Genomic DNA, 27,866 nt, shown 5'->3' with positions numbered 1-27,866 from the left:
TTACCATGATTAAAACCAATATAGTATTTAAAGAATCTAAAGGGGGAAATCAATCTAAAAACATTGCAGAATTTAATGTGTAGATAAGACACATTTTCTTTGGGCATTTGGCCTTTGAATGATGTGCTCAAAACTACATTTTAGCAAGCATGATAAGTGAGGATAAGGAAATTAGCAAGAACAACACAAAACTAAATGTGATTCAGTTAAAAACAAATTGAACACAGTGTGTTCACTCTCCCAGTATTTCTATTTTTTTTTCCTTCCATCACATTACAAATAAAAATTTGGGGCTCTAGGGGCCACTTGGCATGGCGGGTGTAAGATTATATACCATACTATAAATGTGTCACCAAAACCAGTTACCTAAACTATGCAAATTAAGACATTCCTTGCCTGGAGCTGGAATTAGCTTAGGCTGAGGGGAGAAAATAGAGTTAGAAATTCAGGACTAATATTCGCATAAAGGTAATGAAATATGGTACTGCTGAATGAAGTCAGACATTAGCTGGGTTCTCATATCACTATCGTTTATTTTAATTATGATTTGATGAACAAATTGCAGGGTTTTGATTCATGTATAAAATTAGACCATGAACTATGCTTTAAAAATTACAGAGCCTAGATTTATATATCACAGAAACCAGAGCAACTGTATCATGGCACAGGGGCTGCAACCTTAAACACTCAAAGAGCCATTTGGACCCGTTTCCCACAGAAAAGAAAATACCGGGAGCCACAAAACTCTTCCCGTGCCTGACTATTTCTTGAGCGGCCACAAAAGTAACATATGTAGTTGAATTAAACGTTCTGTTTTCTTCTGAAACTTTTCTTTTCTTGGGTTTATCCATGGTTGGCCTTCCAGGGGTTGAAAAGCTCAATAAATCGCGTGCTGGCGGGTGTTGCACATTGGCGGTTGTGATGCATATTTTGAGTGATGGAGCCGCAGCAGAAGGGTGAAAGAGCCACATGCGGCTCCAGAGTCACAGGTTGCTGATCCCTGGCTTAGCACAATGTGTGAATAAGGCATTTTCATCCCCATGTTTTTAAAATATTATTATTGCCATTATTATTACCCCTAATTATACTAGGTTTTTAACTGTCAGGATCATGGTTGTCTATTTTCTATCAATTTGATGACTTCCAAATAAATTACAGATCTCCTATCACCTCCTAGGTAGCATGGCTATTTATTAAATATCACATTTATGCAGATTTTTGAGAAGACAGCTTAGAGTGTTATTTTCTATCTTCTGCTTTTCTTTCTTTCTTTTTTTTTTTACTGAAATTGGGATTTCATGAATCATAGCTACTTAAGAAATTACTGGTTTATAGACTTCTACGAAATGGTTTATAACAATGATTTTAGAGGTAGTCCTCAACCTACGGCCACAACTGAGCCCAAACTTTCCATTGTTGCTAAGCAAGGATGTTGTTGAATTTTATGGTCTTTCTTGCCACAATGGTTAAGTCAGAGGTCTTCAAACTTGGCAGTTTGAAGCTCCAGCATAGCATAGCTGGCTGGAGAATTCTGGGAGTTGAAGTCCACAAGTCTTAAAGCTGCCAAGTTTGAAGACCTCTGGGTTAAGTGGTCTTAAGTGGTCTACTACCAAGAGCCTTGGTAGTACAGTGGTCTAAGGCACCCTGTTATTAAGCTGGTTATTAAGACCAGCTGCCTGCAATTACTGCAGGTTCGACTCTCGCCAAGGCTCAAGGTTGACTCAGCCTTCCATCCTTTCTAAGGTAGGTAAATTGAGGACCCAGTTGTGGGGGCAATAAGCTGACTTTGTATAAATATACAAAAGGATGAAGGCTATTGCTGAGCACATTGTAAGCCACCCCGAGTCTCCAGAGAAGGGCGGCATATAAATCAAATAAAAAAAAAAAGTGAATCACTGAAGTTGTTAAGTTAGTAACCTGGTTGTTAAGCAAATCTGGTTTCTTCATTGACTTTGCTTGTCAGAAGGTCACAAAAAGGGGATCACATGACCTCAGGACACTACAAAAGTCATAAATATGAACCAGTTGCCAAGCATCCTAATTTTGATTACATGACCATAGGGATGCTGCAAGGGTCGTAAATGTGAAAAACAGTCATAAGTCACTTTTTTCAGCGCTTTTGTAACTCTGAATGGTCACTAAACAAAAGGTTGTAAATTGAGAACTACCTGTATTCTGGTTTCACTTCTTCATGTGTAAAGTAGGGAAATGTGAAAAACACTGTGTGATTTTTAAATCTTGCCTCCCCAGTGGAATTACTAGATTTTAATCTTACAGATCCCGGGTGGGAATAAAACACCAAGGAGAAGTTCTCACTCTCCTTCTCTCTCTCTCTTTTTTAAATAAAGTTTTATTAATTTTCTACTATTACATTTAATTAGTGCTTAATAAACATCATGTAGTCTGAGTTGTTTTGTTTGCTTGACAATACAAATTATATTCCTAATCTTTATCCCGTTTTTCTAGCCATTGATAAAATAAATTCCATGTTTGGTAGTATTGTCTCTTCTTTCTGTTTAATCTTCAACGTAAGTCTTCTTAATTATCTCTTCATGTATTGGTATTTCTTCATTTTTTCCAGTGCTGCACAAATACAATCCTTGCTGCTGTTAATACATGCAATATTAAAGATACACTTTGTTTATCAAATTTTTCTGGTACTATTCCTAATAAAAAAAGTTCAGGATTAAGATCTACATGTTTTCCTGAGATCTTTTCTAGCCACATGTGTTCTCACTCTTCTTCTAATGAATTTACAACTGTTTGTTGATTCAAGGTTATGAGAGCCTCGGAAAAACTGACTTACCCATCCTCAAAGTTATGACCGCTATAGGCCAAGGCCACATGATTGCAATCTGGGTACTTGGCAACTGGCTCACATTAATGATGGTTGTGATTTCTTGTGGTCGCATGACCATAATTTGTGACCTTCCTAACCAGCTTCTGACAAGCAAAGTTAATTGGGAAAGCCAGATTTACTTAATGACTGCATGATTTAATTAACCACCCTGGTAAAAATGTAAAAATCTCATCCAGTCACATAATGATTCGTTTGCCTGTAGAAGTTGTGGATGCTCCATCACTGGAGCCTTTTAAGAAGAGACTAAACAGACACTTATGTGAAATGGTATAAGATCTCCTGCTCAAGCAGGGAATTGGACTAGAAGATATTCCAACTCTGTTATTCTGTTATTCTGATTTATGACTGCACCAAATTAGGAGATAAATTCTGTCTTAAATTAAGATCACCAATCTGGGTTTTCCTTTAATTCAGTCATAAATTGATGCCTATTGAAATCCAGCTATTCTGTGTTAGAAATGTGGAAACTCAAGAAGGAAATAAGTAAACAATAGGTTTATTGGGGTTTGCATTAAGGATTTTACTTCTGTAAGCTACCCAGAATGACCATGAGTGAGGTCTATAGACAAGGGGGAAAAACTGTGTCATATCTCATATTTAATGATCAAAGTAAATAATATCCTCAGCTTGGGGGAAGAAGAAATGATAACTGTGTTGTTCCTTTTGCTATTCCAGAAAGCCATTAAAGTTGCTACTGTATATCCCATTTTCCATATTTTCCTACCCAGAAGCATCTTTGCTTTTTATCTGCAGACACTCTGCTTTGAATATAATGCCTGCCACTCTGTTCATAAGTGCTACATGTCATTTTCCTTGGCAATTCAGCCAGGACTAATGAAGGTCTTCCACACTGTAACTGCAGAGCTGACTCTGGTGTTCGTTGAAAAGCTCTGTCAATTAACAAGAGAGAGGAAGGGAATCTAGACAGCCTGAAGCAAAATAGACATAGAAGGTGGCAGAATGAGAAATCAAGTGAAAAAGAGCAGTGAACATTGGCAGACTGTCCATCCAGCCACAATATAAACGTTCATCTTGTATCATGAACAGCCTGTGGCAAAACCAGAAGCTGCCTGTGGATTTTGTTTTATTGCACTGATAGTGAACACGTTTTAACATGTGCCGCAGGTAATTATAGTAATCAGGAGAAAATGATCTAAAATGCATCTGTGCAAGGGGAAAAGAAGTTAAACGTTTGTAAAATGGAGTAAATTGCGGTTCTCCATTATCCTGAACGATTTAAAAGGAATCTCTCTCCCCTTCCCTTCCCTTCCTCTCCCCTTCCTCTTGCTCCCATGTGTTTGTATGTGTGCAATGTGTGTGTACTCCTGCAATTGAGTGCATGCATGTATGGTGCTGAGCTTTAGAAAAGAAAGCACCAGATCTGTTGGGGAGTAGGAAATGCTGTTTTTAATTAAATAGTGCTATTATTAGCTCTTTTATCTTTGTATCTATTTTTTTCTCTTCATAATAGTAGATGCAAAAGTAAGGAATAAAATAAAAGGGTAAAGAAGAAAGGGAAAGGAAACTTGGCCTGGTGACCCTTACACAACTACTTTTTCAGCTATTTTGCAGGCAAGCAACCAGATTCAATTTTATATCACAGTAGCTGTGCAGTCAGGGCAATATAATTAAAGAACGTGGTGTCCATGTTCACCAAAGAATGTATCCTATATACCCGTGATGGCGAACCTATGGCACGGATGCCACAGGTGGCACGCGGAGCCATATTGGTGGGCACGTGAGTGTTGCCCTAGCTCAGCTCCAGCGTGCATGTGCGCACCGGCCAACTGATTTTCAGGCCTTCTGGTCCCACCAGAAGTCGGGAAACTGGCTGTTTCCGGCCTCCGGAAGGCCTCCAGGGGGGAGATGGGGAAGGCTGTTTTTGCCCTCCCCAGACTCCTAGAAAGCCTCTGGAGCCTGGGGAGGGGGAAAAACGGGCCTACCGGGCCCACCGGGCCATCGCGTGCCAAAAGCAGGAGGAATGGGGGGGTCACATGTGCATGCGCAGGAGGGATGTTATGGATGTGGGCACACGCACCCATGACCCCCCATGCTCCCCCCACTTTTGGCACGCGACGGCAAAAAGGTTAGCCATCACTGCTATATACCATTTAAATGTATCTATTTTAAAAAAGCTGAATTTGTTGATCGAAAGGTCGGAAGTTCAGCAGTTTGAATCCCTAGTTGCTGCGTAACCAGGTGAGCTCCCGTTACTTGTCGCAGCTTCTGCCAACCTAGCAGTTCAAAAGCATGTAAAAAATGCAAGTAGAAAAATAGGGACCACCTTTGGTGGGAAGGTAACAGCGTTCCATGCACCTTTGGCATTTAGTCATGCCGGCCACATGACCATGGAGACATCTTTGGACAGTGTTGGCTCTTCGGCTTTGAAATGGAGATGAGCTGAAATGGAGATGAAATAGAATCGGGAACGACTAGCACATATGTGCGAGGGGAACCTTTACCTTTACTATTAAAAAAAAAGAATGCCACATGCTTCTGGAGTGCAAATCCTGTTCCCCATTCTAAAATTTAAATTCAAAAAAGAGAAAAAGAAAAGGTGCGATACGGTACAGATGAAAAATCAGGGAAATTTGTTTCCATCTTTAAGGAAATCAAGTTGAATTTAGATATGAATAAGTAAATATAGATAGATCAGGAAGAAACCATTTCTTTTCTTTATAGATTTTCATTTTGAAAGGAAGTTCAGGGAGCAGAGAAGAAAGGGATGACATAATAATGCATGACTTTTCATGCAACTTGTTGAAAAGTTTGCACTGGACTGTTTATAGGCAACAGAGGAAGCTAGTTAGAAAACAAAGACTGACATAATCAGATTGTCACTTGGCTTCCAGATGTTTTGACTGGATAGGCTTCAGAGACTTGCCAAACTTTTTTTTAAAAAGGAGATTAGCACTTCATTAAGTTTAATTGCCACAAAATTCTCCTTCTTGGGCAATCATCAAGAGCCTCTGAAAAACCACCTACCAACAGTATCTCTAATTTGTCTCCATTCTTTGTTTTAATTTTGAAATGTTTCAGCAGTGTATGACTTAAGTTATCAACAGATGGTTACCCAAAGCACGTGTGTGGATTAATAATCATCAGAAGGCTTTAGTGTTTGCTGCTTTTATACAAATAAACATTGCTCAAGGGAGGAAAAAAATGAAAGGAAATTGGCTCTGAGATTCAACAGTGTGTACTCATTGTACATTATATCTTTATCTGTTCCCAGATGCTTCCTTTCCCAAACTTAGTCCAGCTTTTTAAGTTGACCTCTTGCTAATGGCTGTTTACCCCCTGAAACAATCATCTACTTGCCAAAATTTGGCAGCCCTGCTAGTAAAGGTCTTTCTAGCTCCATTCTGTCTTCAGGAACAGAAGACTTTTGCCTGCATGCTCTATTTTATTTTACTTCTACCTCCCAACTAAATCAGCACACCGTCTAACGTATTTAAAGAGCTCATTTCATATGTCAAAAATTGTGCCGCATCATGATGGATACTATTCATATTTACTCTGGTATGCAAACAGTTATTTTTCCAACCAGGTCAGTTTTATACACTTCCAAGCAGACCCTCTTTTGAATCCTTGAAATTACCCCAAAATCAAATTCTTTGGATTCTTCTCTTACTGTCTGTTTTACTGTGCCTTTTCTAAGACAGAGAGTTTATCTCTCTGTGGTAAAGTGCACACAGAAGGGCCTGAATTCCATCACAATTTTTTTTCATACTATTTCTGCGTCGGAAGCACTTTGGTCAAAAGATTTGCTGGTGACATCGCCATTGCCCAGGGGCCGCCCTGTTGGGAGCTCCTTTTGTGTCCTGATGAAGTTGACCATAAGTGGTACCCATTTATCTATTTGATCTTGCCTGGTTTTGAACCACTGGGTTGGTGGGAGCTGGAGCTCATCCCATCCCATGACAACAATGGGTCTTGAACACGAGGCTGCAGATCATCAGCCCAGTGTTCTAACCTCATGAGCCACCACACTCCTGATTTTTTTTTTCCATGAATGGATCAGATAGAAGGAAAGATCTAGGAAATCCTTGATCAGTACTGGGCTAGGTGAATTAATTTTCCAAATCCATCTAAAGTTGTAAATGTAGATAATTATTATAAACAATTTTACAGTTGTGCAGTGACCAGGCCTCTACCCTGAAATAGGGTGAGAATTCCTTCAGAGAGATTTGGTCCTCACTGTTCTAGGTCAGTTTGGCAATATCTAGTAGTTGGTTTTGCAGCATGATTGGACAAACAAAGACTATGCTCACTGGAAGGGTTCTACCTGTGGCATTTTAAAAATAGGTCCCCGTCAATGTTGTGTGTTTTCATCCCTTCCTTTCCTTGTATGCCTAGTTAATTAAGCATGCATAGCCTTACCATTTAACTCTGTAACCTTTTGCTTTTAGGATCATGAAAAGATCTCTTCTAGAACATTCTTCAGATGATAAGATGATTTATATGCATGCATCCTTCACTCCAGAACAATGTCACTCCTACTGCCAAAGCCTACAAGAGAGTGCAAATCGACCGGTAGTATGCATAAGAACAGAAGATGAGTACAGCAACATTCGTCTCCAAAAGCATTGATTTGGCCCTGCTTTGATGATAATAACTCCAAGGTCTCCCAAACCAGATTACTACCCGTAGTCTGAATTTGGCACAACTCGTTTTGGCATCTCATTTTGGAGGTTTTCATCTCCAACTCATAGAAGCCACTTGCCCAGGGCAAAAAGAAAACCTTTCCATGGCTTCTGGTAATCCTTACTTTTTGCAGTTCAACTTCTTCCTGACCCATTTTTCTAATTTCAAGACAGTGTAATTGATGTGTTCTGATAATGTTCAGATCACAAAACTGATTCCAAGTTGAGGACTCATCTACAGACAGATGAATCCAAAGGGGAGCTTACCAGCCAGAGGTGGTATTTGCCGGTTCTCAAAACTACTCAAAATTTCCGCTACTGGTTCTCCGAACTGCTCAAAATTTCCGCTACCGGTTCTCCAGACCTGCTGGATTTCACCCCTAGTATGATAGGAAGGAACTGATTGCCATCAATAGCTTTATATAAATTTGTAAAGAACTGCTGGTTCCCAGCTAAAGACATATTCTTGGTTCAAATGGATGCCTCAAAATTAGAACACCTCTTAACAAATGAAAGTAAATATACACGTTGCAGGATAATGTTGCAGGATCCAAACTAGGTCAATCACTGGGACCAGAGATTTGGTCTTCCGAGCTTTCTGACTCGTGTTGGAGCCCATCCTCAGAGAACTTCTCTCTGCTGGAACATGTGCTTTGTGCTATTCTATGCACCTTATTTATGTGCTGCCCGGTTGGGTGTGGCTTCTTACTGCTTGCAACATTATCCTGGGACACGTATATTTGCTTTCGTTATATTTCATTATATTTTGTTTTTCTGCCACATATAGCTTTCAAAGAGTTTAACAGCAACAATAAATTAAAACATAAAACACTTTTTTTTTTTTTTAACAATATGCATCCAGTCTACTCTGGACACCATGAGTCAAAAGATACGTATGCATCAAAGACTTGTCTAAATCAAAAGATACCCACCCACACCCTGTCGGAAAGTTGAGAAGACACTAATCTGACCTTGCTAGGTTGGGAATTCCAAAGTACTAATAAATCTTTTTCTTCTAAAAGAAGCCAGGCCTTCAGAAGAATGTCCCTAAAACATCCAGCTGCTCCCAGGAATGTGAAATACTACTTTAGTCTAGCTGAGAATTAAGTCCCCTGGGCATAACTTTTGTGCACTAAAGTTGATTTCGGGGAAATAATTTGATTTCTGAATATTTTGATGACGCCATATCGAAGAATGTTAAGGAGGGAGGAAAAAAACTCATTAGCACTGGCATAATAAGGCCTAATTTGTGCAAACTGGTGCCTGAGTGGTTGTAAATTTGATTACCGTATTCAATTACTTAGTGGAAATATTTCCCATCAGTTCTGTGAAGGAAAATAAAAGCATCCGTCTGTCATCTTACCATTGGCGGCAAAGATAGTTTTGAAAATGGGGGAGCTGGGGTATAGAGAAGAGAGGGAAGTGATCAAAGCAATTGATGGAGTAACAGAAGGCACTATGAAAAAAAAAGATATAAGTGGCAAGAGGGTATTAAAAAATAAAAATACTGCAGGAAATAGGAAAGCCAGAATCTTGCCACCTTGCCAATATTTTGCATATTCTCTGAATATGGAATAGATTATCGGAGGGACGGTCTCTTGCCGGTCACATCTACCCGACCCATTAGAGCAGGCAGGCAGGGAATGCTGTTGGTCCCATCCCCGAGGGAAATTCACATAGTGGGACCCGGAAGAAAGGCCTTCTCCGTGGTGGCTCCCTCTCTCTGGAACATCATTCCCCCAGAAAGGTCAGCGGTTCAAATCCCTAGTACAGGTCTCCTGCATGAGTAGGGGGTTGGACTAGATGACCTTCAAGGTCCCTTCCAACTCTGTTACTGTTAATCGCAGAGATTAGAGTGGCCCCCACCCCAATTCTCTCCCGGAAGGTGCTGAGGACCTGATTCTGCCAGCGGGCCTGAGGAACCCAGAGCGGGATAGAGCCCATTAAATGGTTCATGTGATTGGCTGTCACTGGGGCGGGAGGTGAGGGTCAGGGGTGATTTTATTACATTAATTTATTTGATTTTTTATGAGTTTTACTGTTTTTTAAATGTGGTTCTTTTATATTCTGTAAGCCACCTTGAGTCGCCATGGGCAAATAGGCAGCAATATAAATCTAACAAATAATAATAATAATAATAATAATAATAATAATAATAATAATAATAATAATAATAATAATAAGCTTTCACAATAGTTTGCTTTGCCATTTGTCCCTAAGAAAGGAGCCAGATGTAATTTGTGTTCTGCATAAATCCTAGGAAAGCCACTTTGGTCTAGTGGTTATGGCACCAGGTTAAAAGTTAGGAGATCGTGAGTTCTAGTTTTTAAGCACCTTAAGCATAAAGCCAGGTGGGTGATCTTTAGCCAGTCACTTTCTCTCAGCCCTAGAAAGAAGGCAATGACAAACCACTTCTGAAACCTTGCCAAACAAACTGTAGAGACATGTGCAGGATGTCATAGGACTCAAGACTGACTTGAAGGAAACACCTACAGAAGAAGGTATCATTAAAAAAATATTAGACTGTGCAGAAATGGACAGATTAACATTGAAGATAAAAGAAAAAGAAGACACAGAGTATTTTTGAACTTGGGACTTGTTTTATCCAATGGTTGGATAACAGAGGTAGAAATTAGGATTCTAAAAAGTATTACTATGTAAGCAAACCCACTCAGACAGTACGCTGTTCACTAAGCACTTACTGTATGTAAAGATAACATATACTGCTCAAAAAAATAAAGGGAACACAAGCAGAAGACATCCGAGATTTGAATGAATGAAATAGCCTTATTAAATACTATGTTCTTTACATACAGTAGTTTATACACTGCTCAAACAACTAAAGGGAACACAAAACTACTGTATGTAACGAACAAAGTATTTAATAAGGATATTTCATTCATTCAGATCTCGGATGTCTTCTGCTTGTGTTCCCTTTATTTTTTTGAGCAGTGTATGTAAATAAACTTGGGGGGGGAGAGAGACTGACTTGAAGGCAGAAATAAATAAAGCCTGGAACAAAAGATTCTCTGTCATTAGTTGGTGGTTGGAGATGAGGATTAATCTGCACGAAGGCAGGGGCTGTGATGTTAAAATATTTGAGAAGAAATTTGTGATTTGGATGAATGAAATATTTGAGCTACTCTTGAGTCCTTATCCAGGGATTTCTCATTCTTAACTTAGGTAACAATCACATGATTGCAATCATTGGGATCATGAAAAATTTACCATAGGACATGAGAAATTTAAAATAACTGCATTTTTTAAGATGGCTCAAATGACTGCCATGTTTCGACTCAATTTTTCTTGATTGTTTTTCAAGAAAAACAATCATTTTCTTGTCATTGTTTTAAAATGTCACTGTCATGTCACAAATTAAAAAGGCCATTTTTCTTATATGCCCTTCAAAAACTCTAGAATAGGCCAAAGTGCTATTCAAGCATCTTATGTATTCATTTTCTCTTGATAGTATCTATTAATATCCTACTCTTAGGTCATGTGAGATAAAGTTTTTCAGATTTCCATTATTATAGTTTGAAAATAAGAATTCCTTAAGGGTTTCAAGTGAGAAAAATGCAAAAGTTTTTTAAAAATAATTCATATTGATAGAAGCAGAGTTCAGGAGTCTTGGCTGATGAAATCTAGTTTGAAATGAAGTCTGTGGATGAAGGTCTAATTGTCAATAAATAACTTTCTGGTATGTGCTGTGATTGTATGCAGAGCATCTATATTCATGATTCTCCCACAACTATTCAGGGAAGCCAAATCTTCCCACAAAGATTTCCTCTTTCCCCCGACTTCTCTGGAAGTCCCAGACATTCCTTTTCATATTTATTAGATCAGCATTTTTGTTGCAAAAACAAAGAGCCATTGTTCTGCCTATTTTTTTTTCTTTGCAACGATGTTAGTTAGCTCTCAGTGTGTAATCAATTAGTGATGCCTGTTCATTCTGATATTATTTTGAACTAAACAGTGGCCCAGAATCGCATATTAACTAGAAAATTAGAACCAAATTAGATATTTGCAGTATTTACACCTGAGTCTTGGTAATGAAAACATTTGTCTGATTTAATTCAGCCACATCCCAGTCACATTATTCGTGTTTTTTCCTCAGTTTAATTAAGTGAAGAATTTCTGCATCAGTTCACTACATGGGAAATGAAATAAAACATCATCATCATCATCATCATCATCGCTGCCACCGCAAAAGAGGCTGAAAATTATATTTTGCTTTAATTTTCTTATTAATTTATCAGATGGATTTATTAGTGAACTGATTTTTGATCAGTGAAGTTTAGGCATTTCTATTTAACTTCTTAGTCTGCTTGGAACTGAAGTATTATAAATAGCGCTCTATTTTCTTCAGAATTATTACATCCATTTATTAAATCAGGGACAACCTGTGCTTTCCCCCTGAAACACTCCCCAGAGCCCTTTCAGAAGTGATGACAGAACTGCATTTTCCATGTGTGGAGAGAAAAAATTATTCTGTAAAAGTAGTGTAATCATAAAAGTAATCTTAAATGTATTTGATTCATTTCACCCAACATTAAATTTTGATTAAAATAACTTTGTTCTTTCCCCATCCATTTCTTTTCCTGACTGTTTTCCCAGCCAGAAGACCTTTGATCCCTGCTCTCTCCATAAATTGGCAGAACATACCTCTACAACTGAAAGGAAAATAAAAGCAAGTTTGTAAGCATGAAACTGAATTACACGTGAGCTCCAGCAGAGAGGGGATGGACTCTTATGTTGGACTCTTATGTTGATTCACTGATCAGTCTTCTTTCCAGGCATATTCATCAGGGGAAAAGAAGAGGTGCTCCTTTAGACTAGGAGCTGCTTCTTGTTCGGAAAAGTGGGAATCACCTGGAGATGATTCAGAAGATATATGGATAATATTGTCAGGCACAAAGGATCAAGATTAAGTTGCAATTCAAAAAGGACTTATTGCTCAAGCCTATACACAAAACTCCAGTCAACCAAAATTCAATACCAAATTGGCACCAGATAAAAGTAAATGAAATTCAAGAGGAGTTGAACTTAGACCATTGCGGCAACGTAACAATTCTAAACTGATGACACATTTAACTCCACCTCCTGGCTCTGCCTTTTCTTCTCCTACAAACATGGACAGAGGAGAGTAAGAGATGGGCTAATTTATCTCCATAGAGTTTCTGTAAGGTTTGCTGGTGCAGAGCATTCTCCACTGGCCAATTTTTTTTTTATTTCACATGTGCAAGGAGGATTCCTTACTCAGAGAGGCAATATTCCAGTGATTCTGGGCATACAGAAACAACAGTGCATGTGCTCCTCCAGTGCCTACAGCAACATTCATCTGCCTAAATACCCAGGGTGCACAGGACAATTTTATACTTCACTGTTGTTTGAAGACACTAATCCCAATATAACAAACAATGTTGCCAATGTCAGCAGAGATTAAAATCTGTCAGATGATGACCCCACCTCAAATCAGCCTTAATTAATGTTTAATTTGAGAATGTTTGTATTGTGATACATTAGTTAGCCATATACTAACCTATGTTTTTCTATTTAATTAATATTTTAATCCCTTTTATAGGTTTTTAAAAGATGTTTGTATGTGTATGTGTGTATGTACATGAATATATACTTTTTCAGCTTTTAAAATTACTGATTGTATTTTATTTGCCTTATGTTGGTTTATGACTATAGTGAAGATTTAACTAATTGACAATGACAAGAAAATACAGCTTGAATGGGGAATTCCAACTCTTTTAGAATATTAGAATGCTACAGAAATAGATGTGTTTACTTGTTCATTAGACTGTAGGGCAGTCATAGAAGTGATAGCCAATCAGAATTTGTTCCTCCAGACTAAGAGATGAATTGGTCAATGTTTGTGCCAGTCGGTATGGGGACCTTATTCTCATCCCCTTGGGTTTGTGCCAAGCCTCTCCATGTCCTCTGTAGAAAATCTGTTTTTAAAAACGGTGTGCCTAGAAAGATGATAAGCACCTAACTGTCTATATTGCTATCATTTGGCTTTTGATCCAGTCCTTTTATGACTAGCCACCATGCCGGGAGGCCAAGAGCTGGGAGATAGTGCTAGTCTGGTGTCCCACCAGTAGCTCTGAGTGCAACCCACAACTCTCCTTCCTTTCTAGCAGTCTTCACTGCCTGCAAACACCATTCCTCACATTGCAACTAGAACAGAGAGAATAGGATCAGGCACAATGGTAAGTCTGCAGCAACAATTTATATATGTATATTTTAACTGTATTTTAATATTTGTACTTGATGTTTTTACTTGGCTGTTCACCGCCCTGAGTCCTCAGGGAGAAGGGTAGTATACAAATTCAAAATAAAATAAATAAAATAAAAATAAACAATATCAAAGAAAACATTGGCAAGTTATTACCTTGAGTCACTCTGAAAGTGAGATTGGTGGTATCTGAATTTGATAAACAAACAAAATCAACATAAATTTCACTCTATACCCATATCTGGAAATGGACAATTTTTTGCATGTGTATTGTTCTTACTGGGTAAAATAAATATGCTTGCATATCTTGTACTATTACATTACGTTGTATTTACTTTACACAGATTGTACACAGTTGTCTGTATAATCACCTATTGATTTGACTTTAGGAGAGTGAAAAATAAAAATACTTATTTACTAAAAATGCACACAGTAAATAAATATATTTCTGGCAGCCAGCAAGTTCTTGCTGCCAGGTGAGAGACTTATATAGATCTATTTCTGGCTGGTTAGCCATCATCAGTAAGCCACACTCACATCTCATGTATCCTCCCTGTAAAGGTACAATATCTATTTTCTTACTTCTTCATAGGATTTATGTGTGTTTTTCCTCTAGCCAGGTTTTTCCTACATAACCAAGGTTTTTCTGCAGTCCTAGCTCAGTGGAATCACATCCACTCGATTCTGAGCTTTTTTCTTTCTGGCAGCCAGCAAGTTCTTGCTGCCAGGTGAGAGACTTACATAGATCTATTTCTGGCTCGTTAGCCATCATCAGTAAGCCACACCTGAGTTAGGGCTCACTTTCTGAGCATTTATACACACACACACACACACACACACACACACACACACATACACACACACACACACACATACACACACACACACACACACATACACACACACACACATACACACACATACACACACACACACACACACACACACACGTGTGTGTGTGTGTGTGTGTGTATAAATGTTTTCGGAGGTTTTCGCGGATGTTTGTATGTGGGTCTTTGGTTATTCGGGTTTTCTCCTGCGTAAGAAAACCCGAATAACCAAATAACATCTACTCGGTTCTGGGCTTTTTTCTTTTCTAACACCTAGCAAGCTTTAACTGCTAGGTGGGAGACCTAAATAGATCCATTTCTAGCTCGTTAGCTGTCATCAGTAGGCCACACCCATATCTTATGTATCCTATATATATATGTGTGTGTATGTATGCATAATTTTCATTAAAACAACAGTAGGCAAATTAATACTAATCAATTAATATTTACTATGAGCCAAAAAAGAATTATGGACTGGCTATAACTTATCTTCCTGACTAAAACTTTAATCCAATGAGTTACATTCTATTCAAGGCTGTCTGTCACTGACCTTTAGATCTTTCAGTGTAAACAAACCAGTGTAGGCTCCAGTTTCTTATCACAGCCTACGTGTGAGATCTGCCTTAACAAGCAACACAGACATATAGACTTCTTAGATGGATGGAATGTCTTCAGTTAATCTGGAATATTTATAATACTGTCATTGTCTAATTCTGAACAGGGGTCACAATAAAACGGAAGGCTGAAATTATAACTATCTAAACGTAATGTGGCTTCCCAATACATTCAAGGAAAATCAGTCAATCAATCTGTCAGTTAGTTAGTTAACTAAGTGCCACCGAGCTGAGCCTGATTCCTAGTGATCTGTAAAAATAATAAAGCAAATGTAGTTGTAGCTCTTTCTTTTTCCTTGCCTCGATGAGCATGTTTAGTGTGGCCTATGATAGATGTACATATATAATAATGGGTCTGAATATGACACCTTTGTTTATTTAGACATCACCATCAACCATAAAACACGTGCTTGTATCCTATTGTACTTTTAAATTTTTGTTAGCTACTCATTGATGGTATGAACCTTTTTCTGTAGCCAGTGTTAATTCACAAATTTAAACAGATTGAGGACGGACAATCACCTGGTATCCAGTGTGCTTAAAGGTATCTCAGTGTAGCAATTCCTTGTGAATGTAGTACAGAACTCATCCTTATAACTTATAATCTTTTGTACAAAGATGCCTTCCTACCATTTTTTTTAAACTTAATTTTGGGCTTAGACAACTTAGAACTAAAAATTTTGGGCTTAGACAATTTAGAACTACGCCTAACCTAAGCATAGTACATAAAATTATCTGCCACAATGTCCTTCCTGTCAATGACTACTTCAGCTTCAACCACAACAATACACAAACACACAATAGATACAAACTCAAGGTAAACCACTCCAAACTCGATTGCAGAAAATATGACTTCAGTAACAGAGTGGTCAATGCCTGGAATGCACTACCTGACTCTGTAGTTTCTTCCCCAAACCCCCAAAACTTTAACTTTAGACTGTCTACTGTTGACCTCACCCCATTCCTAAGAGGTCTGTAAGGGGTGTGTATAAGTGCACCAGCATGCCTACCGTCCTTGTCCTAATATTCCTTTTTACTTATTCTTTTCATGTATTCAAATTATGTTTATACTTTTACCTCTTATCTTATATATGCTTGACAAATAAACTTATGATTATGATTATGATCTTTGGAGGGCATCTCCTCATTAAATCACCTTTATCTGATCCCTAGCCCACCTCAGAGAATGCCTAAAATTGCATTTAGCCATTCCACATTTCAAGATTGCTTCTTTTTCCAACACAGACCTATTACAGGAACAATCTGCAATGGGGTAACTATGACATGGTCAGGGGCTAGGATGTGCTCATTGGTATTCTTCTCTTCCAATCTTTGGGCACTACCCTGCAGAGTTATTTGGCTTTTACTTCCTGGTGAGTTCTCATGCTTCAGCTTACACTCCAAAATGTTCAGCCTGTTAACCAATTTAATTTTTTGGTCACAGGTTTGGTGCTTTTTTGGGCACAGGTTTAGTGCTTCTCTAGAAAACTGCTAGAACTATTCCCATTAGTACTGCTTCTCTTCTAATAATATGAATATATTCTTAGCTCAGCTGGAGTGCATGTTCTTGGATGCACTGGCCCAAAATTGTAATGGGAGAAGATAATTTTGAGGCAAAAAGCATCATGCCTTTATTCAGAAGCATAGGAAGTAGTAGTAGTAGCACTCACTAAAGCATAAATATTCCTTCACAATTTACAAATTCCACAATTAATGATGGCTCAAACAACTTATTGGCTGCTATTATTTTGCAAAGCAAAGGAAGTTAGGTTATCTGGTACCATTCTAGGTAGGGGCTAATGTTATAAGATTTGTTTTATGGAATTCAAGCCTTAGTGGGGGGAAATTCATTTGTATCTGCCAAGATGTTCCTGCCTCAAAGCATTCCTCTTTTTAGATAACATGACAGAAAGAGCCAAGGTCAGAAGGATTTTGTCAAAATGAATAGCAGCTTCAAGAGAGCCCAGGTTCATTTCAGACTGTGGAATAAGAGAAACATTTTCTAAATTCTCTCTTCAATTTTGAAGTGGTTTTCTCAGTTAAAATTCATCCTAAAACATTGATATTTATTCTGCATGGGAAAAGAATCTCTAGAAAAAAGCATATTTGCAACCCATGAAGATAAGAGTGTAAAAAACAAAGTGCAGAACTGAATGATGGATAGAATTCTTCAATCACAGCCAGTCATTCCTGTGCCTGTGCCAGTGCCAGGATTGGTGAGTTTTCCCACTGGTTGGTGAGGAAGAACAAAAGAACAATTCATTATGCTTATCTCACATTGGACATGAGTAAGCAAGACAGTATTATTTGGGAGTGATTTGGAAGAAGCATAATAGAAGCAAAGTAGGAATTGGAATGGGAGCAGCAGATGTCATGCTGGCATCATTTTGGATGAATACAAAGAAGGGTAGATGACACTTTAAGTCAGCAATAGGAAGGATCTTCAAGGGAGACTCTACTCAACTCAAATTATGCAAATAGGAGAAAAGAAAAGAAAGGTTTGGTTTTTCTCTTTTAAATGGAAGAAATCTTGACACTCAGTGTGCCATTTTTCATTTGGCCCTCAGATTTAGGAAGGTGCCATACTCAGATCTGCTGTTTATAGTTACATATGCTTAAAAAGAAACAATCTACTGGCGATAGTGCTATATATCTTTGATGTATTTTTTTAAAGCATGCAGATCTTATATTAACTTCCTCTGAAAGTTCATAAAACTTGGAAAGAAAAAATATTTTAGGGCAATGCTAGCATACCATGAACAACTAAACTATAAACTAACATTTATTTATTTATTTATTTATTTGTTTGTTTGTTTGTTTGTTTGTTTATTTACTTACTTACTTACTGAATTTATTTGCTACCCATCTTGTAACAAAACGAGATCAATAAAGAGAGGGAGAAGGAGTAAATATAGTGACTGACCATGTATTGCATGTCCTTATTCTTAGCTTCAGGGAACCAGAATCATCTTTGCATTAAAACACCCAGATAACAGAAGGTAACTTTTTAATCTATTCTAACCCTGGTTTCTCAGCTCAAAATTCACTTTAACTAACCTCTACCTTTATCTTCTGGAGCTGACGTCAAGGCCATTTTCACTGGGGAATGCTGGATTGTAAGACAAATTCTAGACCAGTGTTTCCCAACCTTGGCAACATTAAACTGTGTGGACTTCAACTCCCAGAATTTCGCACGCAAGATGTTGAAATCACACAGCTTGAGAATCAATGCTCTAGACAATGTTCATCCCTGTTACAGATCTACCCTTTGGCTGAGGAAAAATAGCAGCTGAAGTCTATACCTGTTCAGTACATGGACACCTAACATCAAAAACATCATCTCAACAAAGAATGTTCTTTCTGCGCAAACTCAGAAAGCTCAAACTGCCCAAAGAACTGCTGATTCAGTTCTACAGAGGAATTATTGAGTCTGTCATCTGCACCTCCATGACTGTCTGGTTTGGCTCTGCAACCAAACAAGACAAACACAGACTTCAACGGATAATTAGAACTGTAGAAAAAATAATTGCTACCAACCTGCCTTCCATTGAGGACCTGTACACTGCACGAGTCAAAAAGAGGGCTGTGAAAATAACTACAGACCCCTCACATCTTGGACATAAATTGTTTCAATTTCTATCCTCAAAAAGATGCTATAGGACACTGCACACCAAAACTAGACACGAGGACAGCTTTTCCCAAATGTCATCACTCTGCTTAACAACTAATTCCCACAACACTGTCAAATAATTTACTAAGACTGTATTACTATTATTCTTCTCTTCCTTACTAGTATCTATCTCTTCCCACTTATTACTATAACCATGTTGCTTGTATCTTTCAATTATATTGTTTTTACTTGTTCCCTAGTACGATTTGATAGCTTATTAGTAACCTTGACTATCACTAAGTGTTGTATCTTTTTATTCTTGATGAATGTATTTTATTCTCCTTATGTACACTGAGAGCATATGCACCAAAGACAAATTCCTTGTGTGTCCAATCACACTTGGCCAATAAAGAATTCTATTCTATTCTATTCTATTCTATTCTATTCTATTCTATTCTATTCTATTCTATTCTATTCTATTCTATCCTATCCTATCCTATCCTATCCTATTCTACAGGAAGCTGGACAGAAAGAAATAGGACAATCAGAACAACATCTTCTCTCACACACACAAAGATTTCAAAAGTGTCAGAAAGTATCCACGGTACTGGAAGTATCTGGAGAAAACACATGAAAGAGCTGACCAAGCTCTGAAGCAGATTGGGCTGAATATCTTCCTCTCCTCCTCCTTAGCAGCCAGATCTTGCATAGCTTTAGTGTAGTGGAAACCAGCCAAGAGGAGTCGGGATTGTGATAGTTCAAGGCAAGCAATGGTATTCCTGCATCACACTTTCAAGCATTTGCATTTTTGTGGTTTTATCCTTATGTGCTGTTAACTGGCTGTGTATGGATGTCCCATCCCCATCCCTATCCCCACCCACAAACACACATACACATATTCCCTTTTGGCTTGTCATGGGTCAGCCCTTTGTAGCAGCTGGAGGAAAAAAAACAGCAAAAAGAACATACACTTGGCCAGCAGCCTGAAAACACAGCTGCACAGTTTGTTGTGCTGTTGAAAAGGCAGACCTCTTGTTTGTCTCCATTCGTGTAATTTGTTTGGTTTTTTTTTTAAAAAAAAAAAAACTGTCCTAACTACCAAAGAGTAGAAGGGTGGCTGGGCTGACCACTGCTTTGCAAACTTACGCTTCAATGACATCTGGTGGCTAGCCTTGCAGAAGTTCCTTTTTTTCAATAGTTAATTATTAATCATTATAATTGCAACAGTAAAAATGAATACAAATTACAAAAAAGGATAATAAAAAGAAAGAGTAAAAAGGGCAAAAAAGAAAGAAAAGGGGGGAGAATAGAAAGAAAAATAGAAAAGAAAGAAAGAAAAGAAAAATATAGTAAAGAAAAAAGACATAGTGTAAAGAAGTGGCTTCTTAACTTCATCACAAGTATAAGCAATTTTAGAAACTTTTCTTGAAATACAAAATATGATCTCTTCTTCCTATATCCCAGCTCTCTCATAAACCATTGTCATTTCAGTTCTGATACCAGCAAAAGTCTATAGAGGTTATCAGAAATAGCAACCTATCTCTTTTAATCTTGATCAAATAAAACAGCTTTATATGCCTTACTTTTACTTCTAACAAAACTCATTTGTTGAATCCAATATAGGAAGGCTATCCAAGTCAATCTTTCAGTTTATTGTTTGTATTTTAATTATTAAAACATGGGCCAGCTTTTAAAATAGGTCCAGTGTAAAATGTTTTTCCATGTCACAGAAATCCACTTTCAAATCAGTCTCACTCTTGTTAAGTAGAACGTGCTCCTCTTCCATAGCATCTTTTAGATGCAGTCTATCTATAGAACAGACACTCTTAAAATTAACTTTTCAGTCCATCATTCAGTATATCCTATAGTAAAATATTTTGTTTCATTCTGTAATTGTACATTTAAGTGTCCTCCTTGAATTGTAACCTTTACAGTCTCCCTCTAATTCCCTCTGGTGCTTAAGTTTTAAAATCTTATCTTACATTTCAAAACAAAAGCATTTCCCACAGGAAAAATTCTTCATAATTTAATTCCAAACTCTTATTTCAAATTTATCTGGACATTTAGTCCATTTTTAAAATCAAATCCTTTGGCTGTTTACACACAGATGAAAATATGTGAACTTATGTCCTTTCAAAGGCACCAACCACAGTTTGAGCAAGACAGCTCTTGACAGATATCTCCCAGAGCTCTAAACCAATCCCTCCCAGTCTGAAATCTAATAAGGAGCAGCTATCTGAAGCACTTGTGGGTGATCTCAGGTGATCTCCTTGCCCTATTCATGAGCTCTTTTTTTTGCCATGATGATAGGCTCCTCTTTTTGTTCCATCTAGCCAGTGTTTCTCAACCTTGGAAGCTTGAAGATGGGTGGACTTCAACTCCCAGAATCCCCCAGCCAACGCTGCTGGCTGGGAGATTCTGGGAGTTGAAGTCCACCCATCTTCAAGCTTCCAAGGTTGAGAAACACTGATCTAAGCAGTGGTGAAATCCAAATTCTTTTACTACTGGTTCTGTGGGTGTGGCTTGGTGGGTGTGGCTTGGTGGGCATGGCAGGGGAAAGATACTGCAAAATCTCCATTCCCACCCCACTCCAGGGAAGGATACTGCAAAATCCCCATTCCCTCCCCTCTCTGGGGCCAACCAGAGGTGGTATTTGCCGCTTCTCCAAACTGCTCAAAATTTCCGCTACCGGTTCTCCAGAACCTGACAGAACCTGCTGGATTTCACCCCTGCATCTAAGCAACAGAGACTCAGTGTTAAATCCCATGTCTTTAAAGCCATTACTTTTGCTCGGATGAACTATTGTTTCAGAATTTCTGGATGGAATTCTATTTCTAACATCAGGATCGCTACTAGATAGGCTTTATTTGATTAGATTGCTGATATGATATCTTGCTACCATGGAAATTTTTCACAATGAACCTAAACTGATCATATTTCAAATCTGGTTATATCATACTGGAACAGTATTATGATATATATTGCACAAAGAAAATGGAAATTTATTGGAAAAGGAGTATGTCAAGTTGTTTTCCAAAATAAGGGAGCAGCAAAACCAACTCATCTGTACATCTAGGTCGTCCTTTGCCTGAACTTGTACAAAAGCTCACAGGTGCTTGGCTTAGTGAATAGGTAGAACAGATTCTAAGAATTATTACTGAGACATAAATCATGTTAAAATCTGGGGAAATTATTCTGATTAGTTGTGTTTAGAAATGGCAATAGTACTTAGACTTAGATATCGCTTCACAGTGCTTTACAGCCCTCTCTAAGCAGTTTACAGAGTCAGCATATTGCCCCCAACAATCTGGGTCCTCATTTTACTGACCTCGGAAGGATGGAAGGCTGAGTCAACCTGATCCCATCAGGATTGAACTGCTGGCAGTCGGCAGAATTAGTCTGCAATACTGCATTCTAACTGCTGCGCCACCCATTACTGCAATGTTGTTACTGTTCAAAATGTGACATGGGCAATGCTTATTCTAACAATTTGCAAAGGACTAAACAACAGGAGGTTAAACAATTGTGGTATGATATAGTAATAGTTATAGACCCAATGGTTGCATAAACAGGTTTCAGAATAGACTGTCTTCTGCCATGTGTAGCATTCTTGTACTGTGAGCCCAACATATCCATGTTGCAATCCACCACACTTTCTTTGTTCCATTCAATGGCTGCAGGAACCAGGAACCACAAACTTCAGGAACCAGGAACTACAAACTCTATGCTTTAAAGCCATTCACAGTAGCTTGCCTGCCGGTTTCAGTGAAGGTGTGGCTTTCTCCTGCGTGGTTCCTTATTAGGGTATTATTTTCTGGTTAGTTGTTTGTTTGATGTTAATCATTGTTTATCAGGGTGTTGACTAAGGCAGAGGATATAAGATTATTTCATCAAGTGAGATTATTTCATCAAGTCTTCTGGTTGGCTTTCATGGATGTGCTCTGCTCGCCTTCTGCTTGTCCTACCTAGTGGCTGTTACAGTCCTTAAATTGTATGTTGTACAGCAGATGACTCCTGTTTTTTCTTCTTGGGCTACTGGGTCTGTTGTTTTGTTGAGATGTTTTGGAGGGCTTAAACTGGTTTGTGTGCTATGTGATGCTGTGTGGTTGTAATAATCTGTTGGGGTTTTTTTCTGAGATGTTTTGGATTATGGCAGTGTTATCCTTTTCATTGCTTGTGTTGGTTGTGTATAATCAGTTAAATGGTCAGGCACATTTTGATAAAGTTGCATGGGTATCTATTTTGTTGGAAGATGTTGTATAAGTGATCTGTTTCCTTTTTCTGGTATTCCAGGTTGCTGCAGTGCATTTGTGCTTGTTTGAATAATGTTTCCACACAGTTCCCTTTGTGGGAGGTGGATTGTTACTTTGGTAAGGGAGCACTGGTTAGTATGGGTTGTTGTTTTTTTAATAGACTTGGGTTTCTTATTTGCCATTGTTTCCTCTACTGATGTGGATATCCAAAAGAGTAGTTGTTGTTTTCTTCCTACCTTTATTCCTTTGAAAATACTGTTGATTGTCTTGTGTTGTTCCTTTTTTATTAAGACAAAAGTTGTCACTTACATACCAGATCCATATCTTTGGTTTCATGGAGTGTGGGAGTACTATAGTTTCTAAACACTGCATTAGGAGGTCTCCTATGAATCCTGAGGGTGGCATTCCCATGGGTGTGCCTCTGATTTATTGGTATATTTGTCCATCAAACTGGATGTGAGGCAGAGGCTGATGTAGTTTATTATCCTGGGTATTTCGGTTTTAGTATATTTGTCTAAGTCAGGCATGTTATGTAGTACTGATGCAATGGATTCCTTTGCTAATTCTCAATCTATAGACATGAAGGGTGCTGTGACATCAAATGAAAGTATAATTTCATCTTCCTCTATTTTTAGGGTTTTGATTTTCTGGAATCACTGTGGTGGGGTGTTGATGTAATATTTACTTTCCTTATGAGGTGTCCAAGCTTCTTCTTCTTCTTCTTCTTCTTCTTCTTCTTCTTCTTCTTCTTCTTCTTCTTCTTCTTCTTCTTCTTCTTCTTCTTCTTCTTCTTCTTCTTTGTGAGTTCTTTGACTATATTATAAATTAGGGTCTCTCAGAATGGTACAATTGGACAAAGAGGTATGTTGGACTTGTGTATTTCTGGGTGTCCATAGAAATGTGGGAGAATAGGACCACTGCTTTTCATTTGCCAGAGTTCTTCTTTTGTAATTTGATCTTTTTTGGGTAGACTCTTAGGGGCTTTTTGATCTGGTTGTCCAGTTTCTATATTTATTATGGAGTCGCCTATAACTTTGTATCAATTTCAGGTTAATAATGAGATGTTAAACACATTGAATATGAGATATTTCATGGGATATCTGTTGAAAGGATAGGATAGATGACCATCTCCTCAATGGTCAGACATCACTGGAGCTCTTTGCTGGTAGGTGCAGCAATAGTTTCCATATCTTTTCCAGTTCTCTCCAGTTTCCATATCATTTCCAGCTCTCCCATCAGAACGAAATGGTTACAGATTCTTGTTCTAATACAGGTAGTCCTCAACCTTCAACCATAATTGAGCCCCAAAATTATGTTACTAAGCAAGGCACTTTTGGGGCATTCTATGACTTTTCTTGCCACAGTTGTTAAGCGAATTGCTACAGGGAATCATGCAATCATTAAATGAATCTGGCTTTATTTATTTATTTATTTATTTTATTTCATCAGTGGGCTTTATTTCATCAGTGGGCTTCCCCCACTGACTCTGCTTGTCTGGGAAGCCTACTGGGAAGGTTACACTGGTAATCACATGATCCCAGGACAGTGCAACTGTCATAAATACAAGTCAGTTGCCAAGCGCCTGAATTTTGATCACGTGATTGTTAAGATACTGCAATGGTCTTTAAGTCTGAAAACTGCTCATAAGTCACTTTTTCAGTGATGTTGTAACTTCAAGTAGTCACTCAACAAATTGTTGTATGTCGAGGACTGCCTTAGTTCTGTTCAGCGATAGAGAGAATTGAAAAATATATTTGGCTCACGATGACTCTAAAGACTCTACTGCAAGTGAATACTATCTCTGATGAAAAGAGCTACATTTAAAAAAGATTGGAGTTTGTTTGCTAATTACTACATTTCAAAGGCCTCTGGTTGGCTTATCCTGTCATCTGTTTATAGAGGGCTCTGATAGATGAACTGCTTTGTGTTAAATTTCTATTCTTTCTTGTCCACACACACTCCAGCACAAGTTGTCGGGTTTTTGTTTTTGTTTTTAAAAAAAGAGTCATTAATGCCCTTCTGGATTTAATGCTTATAGGCATTAATGTGGCTGCATGCATTCTGTTTAAGAAAAATGTTCCATTTTTTTTAATTGCTCTCAATGGCAGCCATTTTAAGATATGGCATAATTAACTGCGTCTTTAAAGTACAATTTCTGCATTCCTTTTTTCCCCCCAGTAAATTGTGGGGGGGGGAGAGGATTGTTTAGGAAAAGCCATTTCTATTATTAATATCTTTATAACCTAGGACAAGCTAGGCAATGTAGTTACAGTACCTCTTTTTAAGGCAGCAAAACCTTCTAGCAATGCTATGCTCAACAAGTTGTGCAAGTGAACTATATTGTGAACCTAGTGACAATTTCAGAAAAGATGCTGGGTCGGGGGAGAGAGTTATCACTACTCTCCTTCTTCTTATGTAGGACAGCCCTTGAACCCTGCCCTTTCTAAACTTCCTATCTAGGCACAGCCTGGCCTCTCAGTTTCTGCTCACCTCATGCTAGCAACATACACTGAAGAAAAATTCTGCAAATATGCAAAATCTTAAAATTGGATAAAACTTCCCCCCCCCTTAATGAAATGCTAAATGAATCAAAATTAGGACTCTAGGGTAGAGTCCTTTTCTACATATACAAGAATATGTATACAAGAAGAGGGCTCCTGTTTCACTGAAAGTATTCATACATTGTGGTAAGTCATGGCTTGGTTTAATCCTAGCTTCTTGAGTAAATCACTTGGTTAGGTTTACCCATTGCACAAATCATGGCTTCTTACCCATGAGCTGCAATTGAAGAGCCCCTATAGTATGTGAAACAATAAATCTTTTATATTCTTTGTGGCTGGGTTCACTCAACACACTAGCCCCCAATCAATCATATGGTTTTCAGGAATGCCATGTGAATGTGGCATTCATTTACCCATGTGGCTTTGTTTGCACATATTGTCATGCCCTAAATCAGTGGTTCTCAACCTGTGGGTCAGGACCCCTTTGGGGATCGAACGACCCTTTCACAGGGGTCGCCTAAAACCATCCGAAAACACATATTTTCAATGGTTTTAGGAATAATTTTATGGTTGGGGGTCACCACAACATGAGGAACTGTATTAAAGGGTCGCAGCATTAGGAAGGTTGAGACCCACTGCCCTAAATGATGGTTAAGAAACCAAAGTTGTAAGACTCACAACAATAAAATAAGTACAAAGCAGGGGTGGGTTCTACTTACCTTTAATACTGGTTTGCATCGTGCGCACGCATGCTCAGATCACTTCCAGGTGATGTCCAGGTCAGTGGGCGGAGCCTCCCAGTGGTTTTTTACTACCGGTTCTTGCAAACTGGTCTGAACCGGGGGCAACCCACCCCTGGTACAAAGTCATAGCAAGGATGTCTGGATTGGAGGGGGTGGTAAAACCTCTACAGTCCTTTGTGGGGTAATTGACACAGTGTGGCTCGCAGGGCCATTTTTCGTTCAAACCTGCTGAGTCAGTTGGGGAGGAGAAGCAAATAACCTTGCTGATGCATTCCTTTCTTCCTGGAACCAGGTGATTTGGGCAGTCACTTCCCAAGAAATTGACATGAGGATGGTGAAAGAAGGAGGTGGCATTGCAACACACTTTTTATTCTTGCTTAAAGGCGTGTTTCAGAAAGAGTGAGCATGGTGTGTCCAGTCAAGAGAGGTTAACATGTAATAAAAGTTCTCTGTTTCAATTGGGAAACTGGTGTTCAAATAGAATAAGGAGACAGACTTAAATAACATAGGACTACCAGCCTCAGAAGAGGTTGCCTTGAAATAGCAGCTCAGATATCTAACATCACTCTTGGACAATTGCCATCAGTCCTGCAGTGGGTGGGATGGAGACTTGATTTCAAAGGTAACCTGACTGAATAAGTTAGAAGACAAGACTGCCTAGGTGCAATGTCGCTGAGAAGCAAGTGCAGGAGGATTCAGCAACAGAAATAGTTTTAGCAGCTTATGTCTCCAGTGACTTCCCTTTAATGTGATTGGTCAGAGCTCTAGGAACGCCTGTGGGCATTTACTACTGCCATCCAAATAATCTTGCATTTGCTCCAATGTTTTTTCCTCAATTGATTTCCTTGGAAATAAGCAAGACAGAAAAAGCAAGGAATGGAAGCTTCCCATTAAAATCCACAGGTTAAGTAGGAGAGCTTTAAAATGGTGGGCCAGTAGTTAGAATGCAGTATTGCAGGCTAATTCTGCCCACTGCCAGCAGTTCGATCCTGACGGGATCAAGGCTGACTCAGTCTTCCATCCTTCTGAGGTAGGTAAAATGAGGACCCAGATCATTGGGGGCAATATGCTGACTCTGTAAACTGCTTAGAGAGAGTTGCAAAGCAGTGTGAAGCGGCATATAAGTCTAATGCTATTGCTATTAAAATTTAAAAAACTCATCAAGAAGCACTTAGAACTTCCCCTCACCACTCCCTACCAAAATATTTTGAAGTCCATTGAAGTTGGTGGCTAATAAATTATCATTATTAATAATAATATAGTTTTTGCTGCAAAATATATTTCTTTTGCAGTATTTGTATATTATTCTGCATTCAGAACATGTCACCTTTTGAGCATTTTTTAATCTGGCCAGGAAGAATACCATTCTGTGCAAGAAGTAAACATGGAAATATCATTCATAGGGCAATGATATGTGATATATCATTGCCCTATGAATGATATTTCCATTTAAAAGGAATGAGAAAGAGAAAGAGAGAGAAAAATAGATCACATATATATGTTCAAAGATATAAATAATAATATGCATAATATTCTTCTCTCTCTCTCTCTCTCTCACACACACACAC

At 38.4% G+C, this 27,866-nt stretch overlaps 1 protein-coding gene across 3 annotated transcripts in view; it reads left to right on the top strand.

Moving 5' to 3' along the window:
• The first annotated feature begins 13,173 nt into the window (after window positions 1-13,173).
• The window catches only part of UNC93A (unc-93 homolog A), a 39,127-nt gene continuing 24,434 nt past the window's right edge, over window positions 13,174-27,866 (top strand). Inside the window, exon 1 of one of the 3 annotated variants that reach the window (XM_060692327.2) lies at window positions 13,174-13,721. The gene's annotated coding sequence lies outside the window, so the exon portion shown is untranslated. Of the gene's footprint in view, window positions 13,722-22,732; window positions 22,793-27,866 lie in introns of those variants that run through there. The other 2 variants (XM_034428469.3, XM_034428470.3) reach the window with 2 other exon arrangements.

Source organism: Pantherophis guttatus, chromosome 1 (genome assembly GCF_059756535.1).
Source record: "Pantherophis guttatus breed Tessera chromosome 1, ASM5975653v1, whole genome shotgun sequence".
In the NCBI taxonomy this organism is placed as follows: Eukaryota; Metazoa; Chordata; class Lepidosauria; order Squamata; family Colubridae; genus Pantherophis; species Pantherophis guttatus.
The sequence above is the reverse complement of the archived record's forward strand: the minus strand, read 5'-3'. Positions and strand labels throughout refer to the sequence as shown.